The sequence below is a fragment of the Notamacropus eugenii genome, chromosome 3, assembly GCF_028372415.1.
Source record: "Notamacropus eugenii isolate mMacEug1 chromosome 3, mMacEug1.pri_v2, whole genome shotgun sequence".
In the NCBI taxonomy this organism is placed as follows: domain Eukaryota; kingdom Metazoa; phylum Chordata; class Mammalia; order Diprotodontia; family Macropodidae; genus Notamacropus; species Notamacropus eugenii.
In genome coordinates, this window is record NC_092874.1 from 69834280 (window position 1) to 69849802 (window position 15523).

The 15523-nt window shown below is 39.9% G+C and overlaps 1 long non-coding RNA gene across 1 annotated transcript in view; it reads left to right on the top strand.

Moving 5' to 3' along the window:
• The window catches only part of LOC140531155 (uncharacterized), a 115246-nt gene extending 99925 nt beyond the window's left edge, over positions 1-15321 (top strand). The window contains exon 3 of the long non-coding RNA XR_011976289.1: positions 13556-15321. This is a non-coding gene — a long non-coding RNA (uncharacterized lncRNA). The remainder of the gene's footprint in view (positions 1-13555) is intronic.
• Positions 15322-15523: the final 202 nt, after the last annotated feature.

Below are 15523 nucleotides of genomic sequence, written 5' to 3' on the forward strand. Positions count from 1 at the left end.
GATCTGGGCTAGCAGAAAACAGGCTTTTTCCTTTTTTTCTCTCCTGTTTGTTGGCTACCGATCAGAGATAGTATGATAGCCTGGGAGGACGAAATGGGAATCGTGAGAAAGCTGGCAAGAGGGTCTTCTCTACAACTGGAATATTAGGATTCTCCCCACATATTATTAGCGGGGGTGATGAAAACCTGTCCTCACAGCTTCAAAGGGGAGCCTTTGCAAGATTACACAGCACTCTGTAAGGATTCTCAAAGCTGGAGGCCATGGCAGAAGAGGCAGGGATAGTGGAGTTCTGATGCTGCTGCTGGCACCTGACCCCTAGGCCGCAGTGAAAACACCAGGAATAGCCTCATATTTAGGTGGGATAGGGATTGACCTGTAAAATGGTATCTGATTGGTGACAAGGGGTAGCGAGAGTGTGGGACCTGGAATCAGAAAGACTTGAGTTCAAATCCAGTCTTAGATGGCTAGTACTAACCTCTGACTGGGCAAGTCACAAGCTCTACCAATCTCAGTTTCCTCATCTGTAAAATGGGGATAAATACTAGCACCTCCCTCACAGGGTTGTACTGAAGATCAAATGAGATACTTGGCTAATGCTTTGCATAACCTAAAACATTATAGGAATGCTAGCATAATAGCTAAATGCTAGCAACAGTAGAAGAGGACTCCCCCAGCAGCCTGTTAAATGGCTGAAAAACCCAGCTGGGTTACTCCTTCAGGCTGATTTGCAATGTCTCTGTGAAAATGCAGATCGCTTCCAAGTGCATTAAGCTCTGATCTGCCCCCTGAGCAGGAATGTGCTTATCAGATCAGCAGGGAAAGGAGCACCAAGGGACTGGTTTATAGTCAGGTCTGTTTGGATACAAAACTGGGGAGGGCTACAGGGAAGATTTAGAGGAAGAGGAAGTGCCCGAGGGAGTAGCCCTGGGTGGGGCACAGTACTGGAGCACCCCAAACAATCCAAAGTTGAACTAGGTCCTAGTCCTATAGTCTCTGTCTCTGCTTGGACCAATAATTTCACCTGGAGTTGTCTGTGTCTAAGACATTAAATCCAGGCCTGCCCCCTCTATCTCCTCATCTGGGAAGGAGCAATCGAATAAAGCTGCCATGAGAAATGATGGATGCTTGTAAAGCACTCAGAATAATACATAGGTAGCCAAATGGTTATTACATATAAGGCCTGCATGTAGAGACATACACATTGACCAAATCATTTGATGGGCAAGGACTTGCATAAGGTGTCTGCAGCACTTGTCACACATTCCTTTGCTGTATATAAGAGTGGCTTAGACAAAGACTGTGGGTCTGCTGTCTTTGGGTAGGAAAAATTTCCTCTATCATCCCGCATCATTTCTTCTTGGTTTCCCCAAGGGGAATCACATATAGATGCAACGTTGTCTATATAGGCACTACTCTAATATGCTGGTGAGAAAATAGCTAGAGGAAGTAATAGAATCTTTTATACCTTTTATACCTCAGAAATGGACAGGGATTTAGAAGCAATCAGCTCCAATTCTCCTCCTCAAGCACAAACCCTTTCTGCATCTCTGACAAGTCACCGTCCAGTCTCTGCTTGAGTGCAAAGAGTGGCAAATGTTTCAAAAACCCTTGGTTAGCTGGACCAAACATTTCATGTGATGAGAAGATCATTACCTCCCAAGGGAGTTTATTCCATCTTTTGAACAGTTATAGTTGTCAGAAATAATGATATGTTTATAAGCATGTATATACATATATGTGTGAATATATAGCCATGATGATTCTCACTTTAATATTAAAAAACTTATAGATACAGCCTTCATTTCCAAAGATAACCTCTCTTTTCACCCCCTCTTCCTCTTCCTCCTAGTACTACTGTAACTCCTAGTAATTCTACCATAACAAGTATTACTACTATAACTAGTATCACTACTACTACCATAACTAGTACTAGCACTACTGCAACTACTAGTGCTACCATAACTAGTACTAGCACTACCGCAGCTACTAGTACTACTATAACTAGTAGTACTAACACTAGTGAGTAGTATTACTAGTTACTACTACAACTACATTACTAAAATGGTTAATGATCATCATAATAATAGCATTTCTATAGTGCTTCAAGGTTTGCAAAGCACTTTACAAACTCACAACAGCTCCAGGAGATAGGCGCGATTGTGTCTCTCACTTTAGAGTGAAGGAAACTGAGGCAGATGACTTGCTCAGGGTCACACAGCTAATAAGTGTCTGAAGCTGGATTTGAACTCAAGTCTTTCTGACTCCAGGCTCCATGCTTTATACACTGTGCTACCTAGCTGTCTCACAATAAGAAAGGAGATGGGAAAATGCTTCTGTAAATGCTTAATAAATGCTTATTGCTTGACTGACGAGATTTGCTAAGTACAAATCATTGCTGATTCTTTAAAAAGAAAAAAACACCAGGTCTATATCCTAAGGAGAGCAGAGAAAAAGGAAAAGGACCTACCTACACACTCACTGTGTGCCAAGCCCTACATTAATTGCTGAGATTACAAAGAAAAGGCCCCTCTTCTGGCTATTAGCAACCTGTCTCTTCTCTAAGTTCCCATGATCTATCCAATATAAAAATCTGTTCTAGGACTTTTTCTTACTGTTGCCCATCTCCAGGTCCTTGGCACCTCTCTTGTTCTTTGATATTACTGAGCCCCCTTAGTTCAAAATTAAAGTCTCTGATCTGTAGATCTGTTTCTCCCTGGCTCACTGGAGTACCATCATTTGGGTTTTTTTTGTTTGTTTTATTTTGAGGAAATCAGGGTCACCCAGGTGGTCAGGGTTTGAGGTCAGTCTTTTCTGACTACAGGCCCAGTACTCTATACGTTTTGCCACCTAGCTGCCCTAAGTACCATCATTTCAAAAAGAAATTGACACTAGGAGATAGGACCCTCAACTTAGACTGGAGAACACAAAGACTGTATGGCAGGGGAAAACCTTATACTCAAGAACATAGAAGAAATAGAAGTGGTTAAGTTTTCCAGTTAAGCATCTTTGCTTTTCAATTCAGTCTTGCCTTTGAAGTAAAACAACATTCCTGCTATTTGATAGATCAAGGATGCAAAGACTCCTGCATGAGGTAGGGGATCCCTGAAGTCCTTTCTAGATTTAAGATTACATCACTCCATGATAACGAAGTAGCCTGGGGTAAGTCAGGTGAACCCTGAGTTTCAAGTCACAGGTCCTGAGTTGCAGTCCTAACTCTGTAACTTTGACCAAGTCATTGCATTTCTTTAGACTACATTTTCCATATATGACAAATGAGAAGGTTGAAGTCTGTGATGTATAGGATCCCTTCTATCTCTCAGAGTCCCAACTTTCTTTCATCTTTGGAGGCTGGTGGGAAAGGAGGGCCCAGGACAGAGGTCCCAGGATGACAAAACCCTGGATGAAGGACACCCCCTGGCATCGAAATACTCCTTATTCTCTTCACTGCCATGCTGGGACAAAGTACCATTTGACTTCATACTAATTATGGCTATAAAAAAAAGAACTAACTAAATAGAATAAAATAAGGTTAGAAGCTATAAATTAGAACACAATGAAGGTTTGGCTATTGTTGTCACAGAGCTGACTTTGGCCACCCCCTAACATAGGAGAGAACAGAACCCAAGTCTGCCTCTTCTAACTTTGTCTTCCTCATGCTACAAGCCAAGATTCATCTCTGGGAGCTCTTTTATCCCAAGATGCAAAGAGTACATGAAATCTCATAAAATGACTAACTTACCAACCACTATAGGGGTCTTGGGGGAGGTGGGGCATCAAAGGGGTCAGGGTTGTTTCCTCCTCATTTTCCAATGTTTTTATTTTGATTTTTGTATGGGTTTAAAGCAACCTAAGAGTTTATTGTGATAAGCTCTCTGACCATCATTTGTATGCAGAGGCCCTTTGAAATGAATTTCTGTGATAAAAACAAAATCTGAAAAGTAAACTGTAATCAAAGCTAGCTATCTGCAAATAATCTGTAACATGATACTAGACAGGGCCCCACTGTTTAAAGTTATCTTTCCTAACTCAGAGCTGTGGGGTGGCCTCTTGCCAGAATTTTAGGGGAAATTTCCATTCGTTAGATTTCTTTTCCACCATGTATTGGTACAAAAGGCATGTGATATGTACTATGTGGGCATATATTTTTATTGTCCTATTTTTTGGCTTATCAAGTGATATTTGTATGTTCTAGAATCTAGGTGGCAGATATTAAGTAGGTAGAAACCATTTCCATGTTTGCACTGAAACAAAATTCTCTCTCTGGGTCTTCTTGAAAGACCTATCCTTCTTTGCCTCTAAGCTGGCAATTCTGAACTTTTTCCTGTGTCATGGACTCCAAGGTTGGCTGATGAAACTTAATCAGACAATCTGCAGCCTTGAGGTCCTTGGGTGCGGCCTTCTGACTGAGTCCAAGTTTTGTAGAACAAATTCTTTTATTAAGGGGATTTGTTCTGTAAAGTTTGGATTCAGTCTATATTAAATATAGACTCTTTCCCAGAAAGAAACCCAGACCTTAATATAAAGAGGGATGATGATATCCTGTTAGTTTGGGACTCTGTGTCTGCCTAACCCACAGATTCTTAACCTTTTTTGTGCCATCAATCCCCTTTGCAGTCTAGTAAAATCTATGGATCTCTTCTCACAACCATGTTTCAAAATGCATAAAATTATATTAAAACACAGTTATCAAAGGGCAGTTAGGTGGCTCAGTGGAGAGAGTGCCAGGCCAGTAGTCAGGAAGACTTATCTTCCTGAGTTCAAATGTGGCCTCAGACATTCACTAGCTATGTGACCCTGGGCAGGTCACTTAACCTTGTTTGCTTCAGTTTCCTCATCTGTTAAATGAACTGAAGAAGGAAATGAAAAACTACTCCAGTATCTTTGCTAAGAAAACCCCACATGGGGTCACTAAGAGTCAGATGCAACCAAAAAGAACTGAATGATAACACCACAGCTATCAAAATATTTTTTTTTAAGTTCAGGATTAAGAACTCATGGTATAAGCAAAGAAGCCAGAACAACAATCTTATAGGGATTAAGTGTGTGTGTGTGTGTGTGTGTGTGTGTGTGTGTTTCATGTGTCTGGACATAACACAACACTGATCTTAAACAATCCTAGCAAAAGCACATCCATCACTCTTATATCCCTTGATCTGATAGATCTTAGCCTTGGGATAATGGCCCCTCCTATTAAGCCTTCCTTTCCCTAACTTTCATTGTAGACATTATAAACATTATGCATTATGACTCCTCCCATTTTTCCTTCTTGGATATTCGTACCCTTTTGGTGATTATCGGTAAAGATTATAAATCTTCCCCTATCTCTTTGGTGAAGACAAATGGTATGAGTATTATATTTTCTCTACTTCTTCCTATGAATCAATTAGCTGCACTCTCCTTTGTATTTAGATATCAGTTCCTGAGCCTTTTTTTTTTTTTTTGACAAATTCTGGCTGATTTTTAGCATTATCCCACAAATGTTTCTTCTACGTTCAGTACTTTCCCCCTCAGTTAACTGCTTGCGTGAACTATTTTTAATAGAATGTTTGTAGACATTGCTGGGAACCTTGACATTTCTGCCAGCATTATCTATGACCTTCCAAATACAACTCTTCCGCTGGGCAACCGGCCATTCAATCCTTTGTAGCATCTAAAAAGTCTTCTGTATTAATCAATCAACCAATAGGCATTTATTAAATATATACTACATGTCAGAAACTGTGCTCAGCACTAGAGGTACAAAAAAAGGGGCAAAAACCATTATTAATCTCAAGGAGCTTATATTCTAACTGAGGAGGCATGTATGTATAGAATGTATTACATATATATGTATATACATGCTTACACACATATACATACACAAAGACACTCACACTTATACATGGTAATATCACAGTTAGTAACAGGCACCTTTGAACTGTGACCCCAAATTGGTTATCCTTCATAGTATCAAAGTTAATAGCTGATACCTTCTGACTGTGGAAAGGGGTAGAAAGAGGGTAGAAAAACCTGTCTCCCATGTCTTCATCATCACAGCAATATTCCCTCAATAGATTGTGGGATTAAGTGGGCAGTTTTCCATTGTCCAATGGAGTGCCACCATTTTGATTCAAAATCATGTTTTTGAAGAGTCACTCAAACTAGGTTGAAAAGAATCACTTCTTGTTTTGAGGAGAGGTAAGACTTCCTTTTTGCCAAAATGACTACTTCTGCGCTGACGTCACTTCTAGATCAGCGAGGCACTGTGCAGGCGGAGTTGGGATATTATAATAACTATGATTATAACTAGCATTTATATAACGCTTTAAAAATACTTGACAATTATTACCTAACTTTAGCCTTAGAACACCTCTGAGGAGTGGATGCTCCCATTTTACAGATGAGAAATCTGAAGTGGTTTCTCAGGGTCATACCGTTGCAGAATGTCTGAGACAAATGATGGTCAGAGGAATTTATCACAACAAACTCTCGGGCTGCTTTCAACCTCCCAAAAATCAAAATAAAAGTACTGCAATTTAGATCTGACTTTAGGCCCAGTATTCTGCCCACAGTACCACCTAGAGACAGAGTCTATAACTCCTATCCTGAGATTTTCCTTCTCATAAGCCATATTGTGAGTGCATAACTGAGGTCGACCAGAAGGCTTCAGGGGGAGGTTTGCTTTTCACTGCCTGCTGTCTGCCAAAAAGATTTCCTCCCTTCCCTTTTCTGGATTGTTTTTATTTCTTTTTCTTTTTCTTTTTCTTTTCTTTTTCTTTTTTGTAAAGAATTGAGAAGACCGTGTCATCAGATCAATTGAAGAACTCATCAAATTGTCCAGGAGACCCTCCTTACCCACTCATCTCTGTAATCCTTTGCATAGGAAAATGCTTAGGGATATTGCTAAGTATTCTATTTTCATTATGTAGGAATTATTTTAATGGAGTAGTATGTTTATCATTAAGCTAAGAGTTCCCCACAGTGTAGTAAAAAGAAAAAAAGGAAGGGGCCAGAATTTGGAGTCGATGGAGCTCTGTTGAAATTCTGCTCCTGCGGCTAATGATTTTTGTAATTATAGGCAAATCACTCCATCTCTTTGGGCCTCTGTATTCTCATCTGTGACATGAGAGAGGGGGAGGATTTCAGCTCTGATTCTATGATTCTGTGAACCTTCTATTTTATGGAAGTTATCTGTCATCTTGATGGGGGGGGTGGCTCTGTTTTCTTGGATTTTCTACATAGATCACCTTATCATCTTCCAGATAAGATATTTTAAGAAAGATTTTAGTCTCTTTTGTATTTTTGCTCATCCTTATTCTAACTTCCTTTTCTTTCCTTACTGCCAACATTAAATGTCACATAGCAATGGTGAGAACAGATAGTCAATATTATATTGATTAATATTCTTATTAAGGCAGCTAGATAGCACACTGGAGAGAGAACCAGAACCAAGTTAGAAAGACCTGGGTTCAGATCCAAGCTCAGATATTTACAAGCTGTGTGACCCTGGGCAAGTCACTTAACCTCTGTCTGCCTTAGTTTCCTCTTCTGAAAAATGGGTACCATAATAGCAGTTTCCTCCCACTGTTGTTGTGAAAATCACATGAGATAATAATTATAAAGTCCTTAGCACAGTGCCTGGCACATAGTGAGCACTAGATAAATTTTAGCTATTATTTATTCCTGTTCATAGTAGAAATTTCTATAATATTCTTCCTTTACACACAATGCTAACTTTTAATTCCAAATAAGTTCTTAGTGTCAATTAGGCAGACTAAATGACTTCTCAGTTCCCTTTCAGCTCAAATTCTATGAGTTATATAGGATCACTCCATTTGACAGATGAGCAAACTGAGTCCCCGGGGAGGTGCTGTTCAGTCATTTTTTAAAGCATGTCTGACTCTGTGACTCGATTTGGGGTTTTCTTGGCAAAGGCACTGGAAAAGTTTTCCATTTCCTTCGCCAGCTCATTTTACAGATAAGGAAACTGAGGCAAACAAGGTTGAAGGACTTGCCAGAGTCACACAGCTGGTAAGTGTCTCAGGCCAGATTTGAACTCAGGGAGATGAGTCTTCCTGACTCCAGGCCAGGCTCTCTATGCACTATGGCGCCACCTAGTTGCCCTGAAGGAAAAAGTAACAAGTATCAAATTCAAATTTTAAACTTAGGTCTTCCTATTTCAAATCCTGTGTTCTTGATAATTAGCATCATGCAGAAAACACAGCTCCATGATCAACTGTGGCAGAGGAAAAATTTCTAATTAGGCCAACTGGGCTTTATTGCAATACTTTCTCATTTACTTTAATTTTAAAATGTTTGGGCATTTTGGAATGAAATAGTTGCTTTAATTCTGCATTTCAAGAGACATCTCAATTAAGCTTTCATTCCCAAAGCACCGTTTTGGGGATGCCTGACTAGTTTTTCTTTTGTAAGGCTTCTTCCAAGCCCTGGCCCAGGGTGAGATTTCTAGATCCTAGGAACCGGGAAAGGCTACAGCCTGAATGTCCTCACTTAGGGAGTGCCAGAATCACTGTTGGGATTGTACTAGGTCAATGATTGTTATCAGGATTACTATGCAGAAGAGCCAGAAGAACTGGTAGATTGGGAGTCAGAAACCTTTTTTGTGTCCTACAGGATAATATTATTTAAGGGTCAAAGAGACGTGGGCTCAATCAGGCATAAGGTTCCAGTGTGGAAGGTTTGAGCTTCCCAAATAGTCTAAGACACAATTAAAATTATTTCAAATCTTGTAAGCATCTGCTTTTGTGTCCAGGTATAAAATACTAATTTCACTTTCCAATTTTCCTTATCAGAGATGCCTAACTTGGAGTCAATGAATTTCTTCTTGTTGTTGTTTTTTTATATTTTGATAACTATATTTCAACATAATTAGTCTTCCTTGGAATCCTATTTATTTAATTTCATGTATTTAAAAGCATTATCTTTATAAAGGGTTCATAGGCTTTACCATCCTGCTAATGGGGTCCATGATGGCAGAGAAGGTTAAAAAAAAAAAATCCTTTTTTAAATTAATTCATTAATTTACTTATTTAATTAACATTCATTTTCACAAAATTTTGGGTTCCAAATTTTCTCCCCATTTCTCCCCTCCCCCCACCCCAAAACGCCAAGCATTCTAATTGCCACTATCACTGATCTGCCCTCTCTTCTATCATCCCTCCCTTCCCTTGTCCCCATCTTCTCTTTTGTCCTGTAGGGTCAGATAACTTTCGATACCTCATTATTTGTATTTCTTATTTCCTAGTAGCAAGAACAGTACTCGACAGTTGTTCCTAAATCATTGAGCTCCAACTTTTCTTCATCCCTCCCTCCCCACCCATTCCCTTTGGGAAGGTAAGCAATTCAATATAGGCCATATCTGTGTAGTTTTGCAAATGACTTCCATAATAGTCATGTTATGGACGACTAACTATATTTCCCTCCATCCTATCCTAGCCCCCATTGCTTCTATTCTCTTTTGATCCTGTCCCCAAGAGTGTTGACTTCTAATTGCTCCCTCCTCCCACTGCCCTTCCTTCCATCATCCCCCCCACCCTGCTTTTCCCCTTCTCCCCCACTTTCTTATATTGTAAGATAGGTTTTCATACCAGAATGAGTGTGCATTTTATTCCTTCCTTTAGTGAAATGTGATGAGAGTAAACTTCATGTTTTTCTCTCACCTCCCCTCTTTTTCCCTCCACTAAAAAGTCTTTTGCTTGCCTCTTTTATGAGAGATAATTTGCCCCATTCCATTTCTCCCTTTCTCCTCCCAATGTATTTCCCTCTCACCGCTTAATTTCATTTTTTTAAGATATGATCCCATCCTAATCAACTAACTCTGTGCTCTTTGTCTCTGTGTGTGCATGTATGTGTGTGTGTGTGTGTGTGTGTGTGTGTGTGTGTGTGTGTGTGTGTGTGTGTGTGTGTGTAATCCCACCAACTACCCAGATACTGAAAAGTTTCAAGAGTTACAAATATTGTCTTTCCCTGTAGGAATGTAAACAGTTCAACTTTCGTAAGTCCCTTATGACTTCTCTTTACTGTTTACCTTTTCATGCTTCTCTTCATTCTTGTGTTTGAAAGTCAAATTTTCTTTTCAGCTCTGGTCTTTTCATCAAGAATGCTTGAAAGTCCTTGATTTCATTGAAAGACCATTTTTTTCCCCTGAAGTATTATACTCAGTTTTGCTGGGTAGGTGATTCTTGGTTTTAGTCCTAGTTCCTTTGACTTCTGAAATATAATATTCCAAGCCCTTTGATCCCTTAATGTAGAAGCTGCTAGATCTTGTGTTATCCTGATTGTATTTCCACAATACTTGAATTGTTTCTTTCTAGCTGCTTGCAATATTTTCTCCTTGACCTGGGAACTCTGGAATTTGGCCACAATGTTCCTAGGAGTTTCTCTTTTTGGATCTCTTTCAAGAGGTGATCTGTGGATTCCTTGAATACTTATTTTGCCCTCTGGTTCTAGAATATCAGGACAATTTTCCTTGATAATTTCATGAAAGATGATGTCTAGGCTCTTTTTTTGATCATGGCTTTCAGGTAGTCCCATAATTTTTAATTGTCTCTCCTGAATCTATTTTCCAGGTCAGTTGTTTTTCCAATGAGATATTTCACATTATCTTCCATTTTTTCATTCTTTTGGTTTTGTTTTGTGATTTCTTGGTTTCTCAGAAAGTCATTAGCCTCCATTTGTTGCATTCTAATTTTGAAAGAACTATTTTCTTCAGTGAGCTTTTGAACCTCCTTTTCCATTTGGCTAATTCTACTTTTGAAAGCATTCTTCTCCTCATTGGCTTTTTGAACCTCTTTTGCCAACTGAGTTAGCCTATTTTTCAAGGTGTTATTTTCTTCGGCATTTTTTTGGGTCTCCTTTAGCAAGGTGTTGACCTACTTTTCATGCTTTTCTTGCATCTCTCTCATTTCTCTTCCCAGTTTTTCCTCCACCTCTCTAACTTGATTTTCAAAATCCTTTTTGAGCTTTTCCATGGCCTGAGCCCATTGAATATTTATTTTGGATGTTTGGGATACAGAAGCCTTGACTTCTATGTCTTTCCCTGATGGTAAGCATTGTTCTTCCTCATCTGAAAGGATGGGAGGAGATATCTGTTCACCAAGAAAGTAACCTTCTATGGTCTTTTTTTTTTCCCTTTTCTGGGCATTTTCCCAGCCAGTTACTTGACTTCTGAGTTTCCTCTCCACACCCACCTTGCCTCCAGATCCGCCCAGCCAGGGTTTGGGGTCTGAGATTTAGATGCTGCTTCCCAGCCTCAGGGCTTTGGGTGGGGGCAGGGCTGCTATTCAGTGTGAGATTAAGTTCAGGTGCTCAGGTGGGGGCAGGGCTCAGTTCCCTCAGGGGGTTTACGTGGAGACCTTCAACAATGGATCTGAGCTCCTGCCTGCTTTGGGAGCCCTTGTCTGCTGCTGCCTCCGCTGCTGCCTCCTGAGGGGGCCTGAGATATGGCGACACCGCACTCCCCTCTCAGCTAGCCAAAAAGACTCTCTTACTGACCTTTGGTGCCTGTGGGTGGAGGGACCTGTGCTGCTGCTGGAGATTCTGTCCCTGAAGCCTGCTTGGATCTGCTCCTCTCAGTGCCAGGTGGCCAAGACAGGGCTGGGCTCTACTCTGAGTCCAGTGCGCAATGGACCTTTCGTGTCAATTTTTCAGGTCTCTCTGGAACAGAAATCTCCTCCACTCCATTGTTCTGTGGCTTCTGCTGCTCCAGAATTTGTTGGGAGTTCTTCTTTGTAGGTATTTTATGGGCTGTGAGTTAGGAGCTAGTATATGTGTATCTTTCTACTCCACCATCTTGGCTCCTCCCAGAGCAACTGCAAAAAAAAACATCCTTAAGGAGCTCTAGAAGGACGGTTTCCTTCATGGCTGGAAGCACCGTCTTGGAGGATATAGTTGTCTCCATATAATGGTGACCACCTTTGACTTCATTAGATTGATAACATTTGGAGGCTTGTGGAAACAGGACAATTCCACTGAAAACTCACTTACTTAAATTTTCAAAAGTTTTAATCTTCGTTCTAGGGGGATTGGAAGTAAGGAAAGACAGGGTTGAGAAAAATCCCAGCCAAAATGGGATCTAAGCTTTTTACCTTCCTCCTTACAGGGTTCTCCTTTAAGGGACACACACCAGAGAAGTATCCTCTCCCAGAATAACTCTGGACTCTGTTTGGGGATTTTGACATTTTCCCTTCGGCTTGATAGAGACTAGGTTCCTCATTGAATTCTTTAACCTTATGACCCAAGTAGGAGTATGGCCAGGCAGCTGACCCATATCTTCCCCATCCAAGCCCATAAGTTTTGCCATAGCTTTAATTTTGAATTAAACTTATTGTGGCTGAGTTTTTTCCTTGTATTTTATGAACAACTCTGTTAATATGATAAGCACCTGAATACCTAGACCTGAGTTCACTTCAATAGTCACCATTTTTTAAACTGGTTGGGGTAAAAGCAATTTATCAAGGTAGAAGTGTCCACAATATGAAGACATCTAAGAGTCCAGAATTCATTGGACCAATGGCATACAGCTTATGCTACAGATCTTCATGCGTCTGAAATGACAAAATGCTTGTATATTTTTTCCACAAATATTATACATGTCAGTTTCTTCCCAGGGTCTTTTTTCTCCCACCAGAGATCTCTCTCTCTAAAGAAAGCCTTTCCTGAAGAGAGAAGACTAGTTCTCTTTTCTTCTAAGCTCTTACCAACTCTGCCCCTCAAACAATCATTCTAAAAGAAGTAAACTCTTCTTTCTTCCAGCAAGTCTTATACAAATGTCCTTTTCTATGTCTTCTGTGTCTTCAAGAAGCTGTAGCATATGCCATGACTACATCTTGGTAAAACCATCTCAGCAGATGGTTTAAACCAGGTTAAGGGTAACTGACAGGCTTCAAATCTGTCAGGAAGTTAGGGGATGTCTACCCTAAGCATGAGAAAATATCCCCTGGCTGATTGGGTGAATGAGTACACTTTGTTCCAATGGCCATAAGTGGGGCTCAAGAAGACACTATGGAGTACTTAGAGACCGGTCAGACATCAACAATGCCCAGGTCATCCACTGCATCCAAAGCCGTTATCAGTTGTCTTGATTTTTGTCTTGTCACTAGCCTTTGATGACTATGCAAGAAAGAGGGTGAGACTGACAACTTTGTGCAACCCTGTCTCTATTAAGTCCAATTCATATGCAAGTCAAGACATCTCCTGTGATGTCACTGGTCCTCTCTGAAAATGAAAGACCACCACAAACAACAACCTTACATATATACCCTATGATCAATGATATTAAAATCTAAATGCACCATAAGGCTAATGAGGACACTGGGGTTCTGACTTGCTGTCTTTCTGATTTCTAATGCCAGAGTGGTCCAATTTGCAAATAATTGCCAGCTATTGAGTTTAAGTTAAATTTAAGAAACACAAAAGGTTTAGCTCCCAGATTTGGAACAACCATTCTCAGGATACAGTACATGACACTTGTTGATGTGTTTGGTCAGTTACATAACTGCTAAACTTGGGGACCTGCAATTGTACTGAAAACTTTATTTCTTTGATTCTTTTCCAGGTGTGGGCTCTCGGCAGCCACACAAGGAGATGTGATGGAGGATCAGACAACAACGTAAAAGTCCCTGGAAGAAACATGAGCCCAGGTGCTCCCTTGCCAAAAGAGCACTTCCCTCTCCCCTACTGTTCCCGCCCCCCAGATTAAATGAAGGGAAAGGAAGCCAGGCTCGGGTTCCTTCTAACAAGAACCCCACAGACCTGGCAACAGCCTCAGGTATAGCTAAATCCTCCTATTCAATAACACAAGACTTGGAAAAATTGCGTATGTACCTCCTCCTCACTCCCTGCCTGACAGTACAAACTTTTAGAATTCCATGTCTTGACTCACTCACTGGATTGGGGATAGGAGTGGTAGAGGGATACATTTGGAAATAAAAGTGATATAAAATAAATAAGATATCTTTTTTAAAAAACATCTTTTGAGAAGAAATTCACAATTGGCCATGGATTCCATATCAAACAAGACTGTCACTCCTTGAAATGGACAGATTTATTTCCAAGGATGTCACAGGTTTTCAATCATGACACAACCTCAAAGAGCATCTTAGCAAACACATTTCAAAAACTGACATTCTATGATGGCCCCTTACAAGACCTGGTTTGAGTAACAAGTTAGCTAGGGGTTCTGCACCTGGGCTGTGTGAACTGGTGGTTTTAAAAAAAATAATAATTTGATAATTATATTTCAATAAAATTGATTTCCCTCAAAATGGGTACATGATTTATACATAAAGGATGATATCATAAGCAAATTAGGAGAGCAAGGAGTAGTTTCCCTGTCAGATCTATGGGGAAGGGAAGAATGTATGACCAAATGAGAGACAGAGAACATTATGTAACACAAAATGGATAATTGTGATAGTCGTATAGTCATATGAAAAATGTTCTAAATAACTATTGATCAGAGAAATGCAAATTAAAACACCTCACACCTATCGCATTGGCATATGACATATGACATATGACAGAAAAAGAAAACGACAAATGTTGGAGAAGATGTGGGGAAATTGCAATACGAATGCATTGTTGGTGGAGTTGTGAACTGATCCAACCATTCTGGAGAGCTATTTGGGTCCATGCCCAAAGGGCTATAAAACTATGCATACCCATTGATCCAGCAACAGCACTACTAGATCTGTATCCCAAAGAGATTATAAAAAAAGGAAAAGGACCCACATGTAACAATATTTATAGCAGTTCTTTTTGTGGTGGCAAATAATTGGAAATTGAGAGGATGCCCATCAATTGGAAAACAGCTGAACAAGTTGTGCTATGTGAATATAGTGGAATACTATTGTTCTTTTAGAAATGATGAGCAGGTGGACTTCAGAAAAGCCTGGAAAGACTTACATGAACTGATGCTGAGTGAAGTGAGAAAAACCAGGAGCGCACTGTACACAGTAACAGCAACACTGTTCAATGACCAACTATCATAGGCTTAGCTCTTCTCAGTAACGCAAAGATCTAAGACAATTCCAGAAGACTCATGATGGAACATGCTATCACACCCAGAGAAAGAACTATGGAGTCGGAATGCATATAGAAGTATACTATTTTCACTTTGTTGTTGTTTTTTTCTTGCCTGTGGTTTTCCCCTTTTCTGATTCTTATTCCACAACATGACTAATATGGAAGTATGTTTAGTATGATTGTACATGTATACTCTATATCAGATTGCTTGCTGTCTTGGGGAGGGGAGTGTGGAAGGGAGAAAAAATAGAACTCAAAATTTCTTAAAAGTGAATGTTGAAAACTATCTTTACATGTCATTGGAAAAAATAAAATAAAAACTAAAACTTTTAGTGTAAAATATAAAACTGATTTCCCTTGCAACCCAATATATTTTATTTTATGCGTTAAAAAATGTAATTCTAGAAGGGGTGTGCAGGCTTCACTCAATTGCCAAAGGGGTCTATCAGAGAAAAAAAAAGGAACTATTGAGTTAGGCAGACACTGAGCCTTGAGCCAT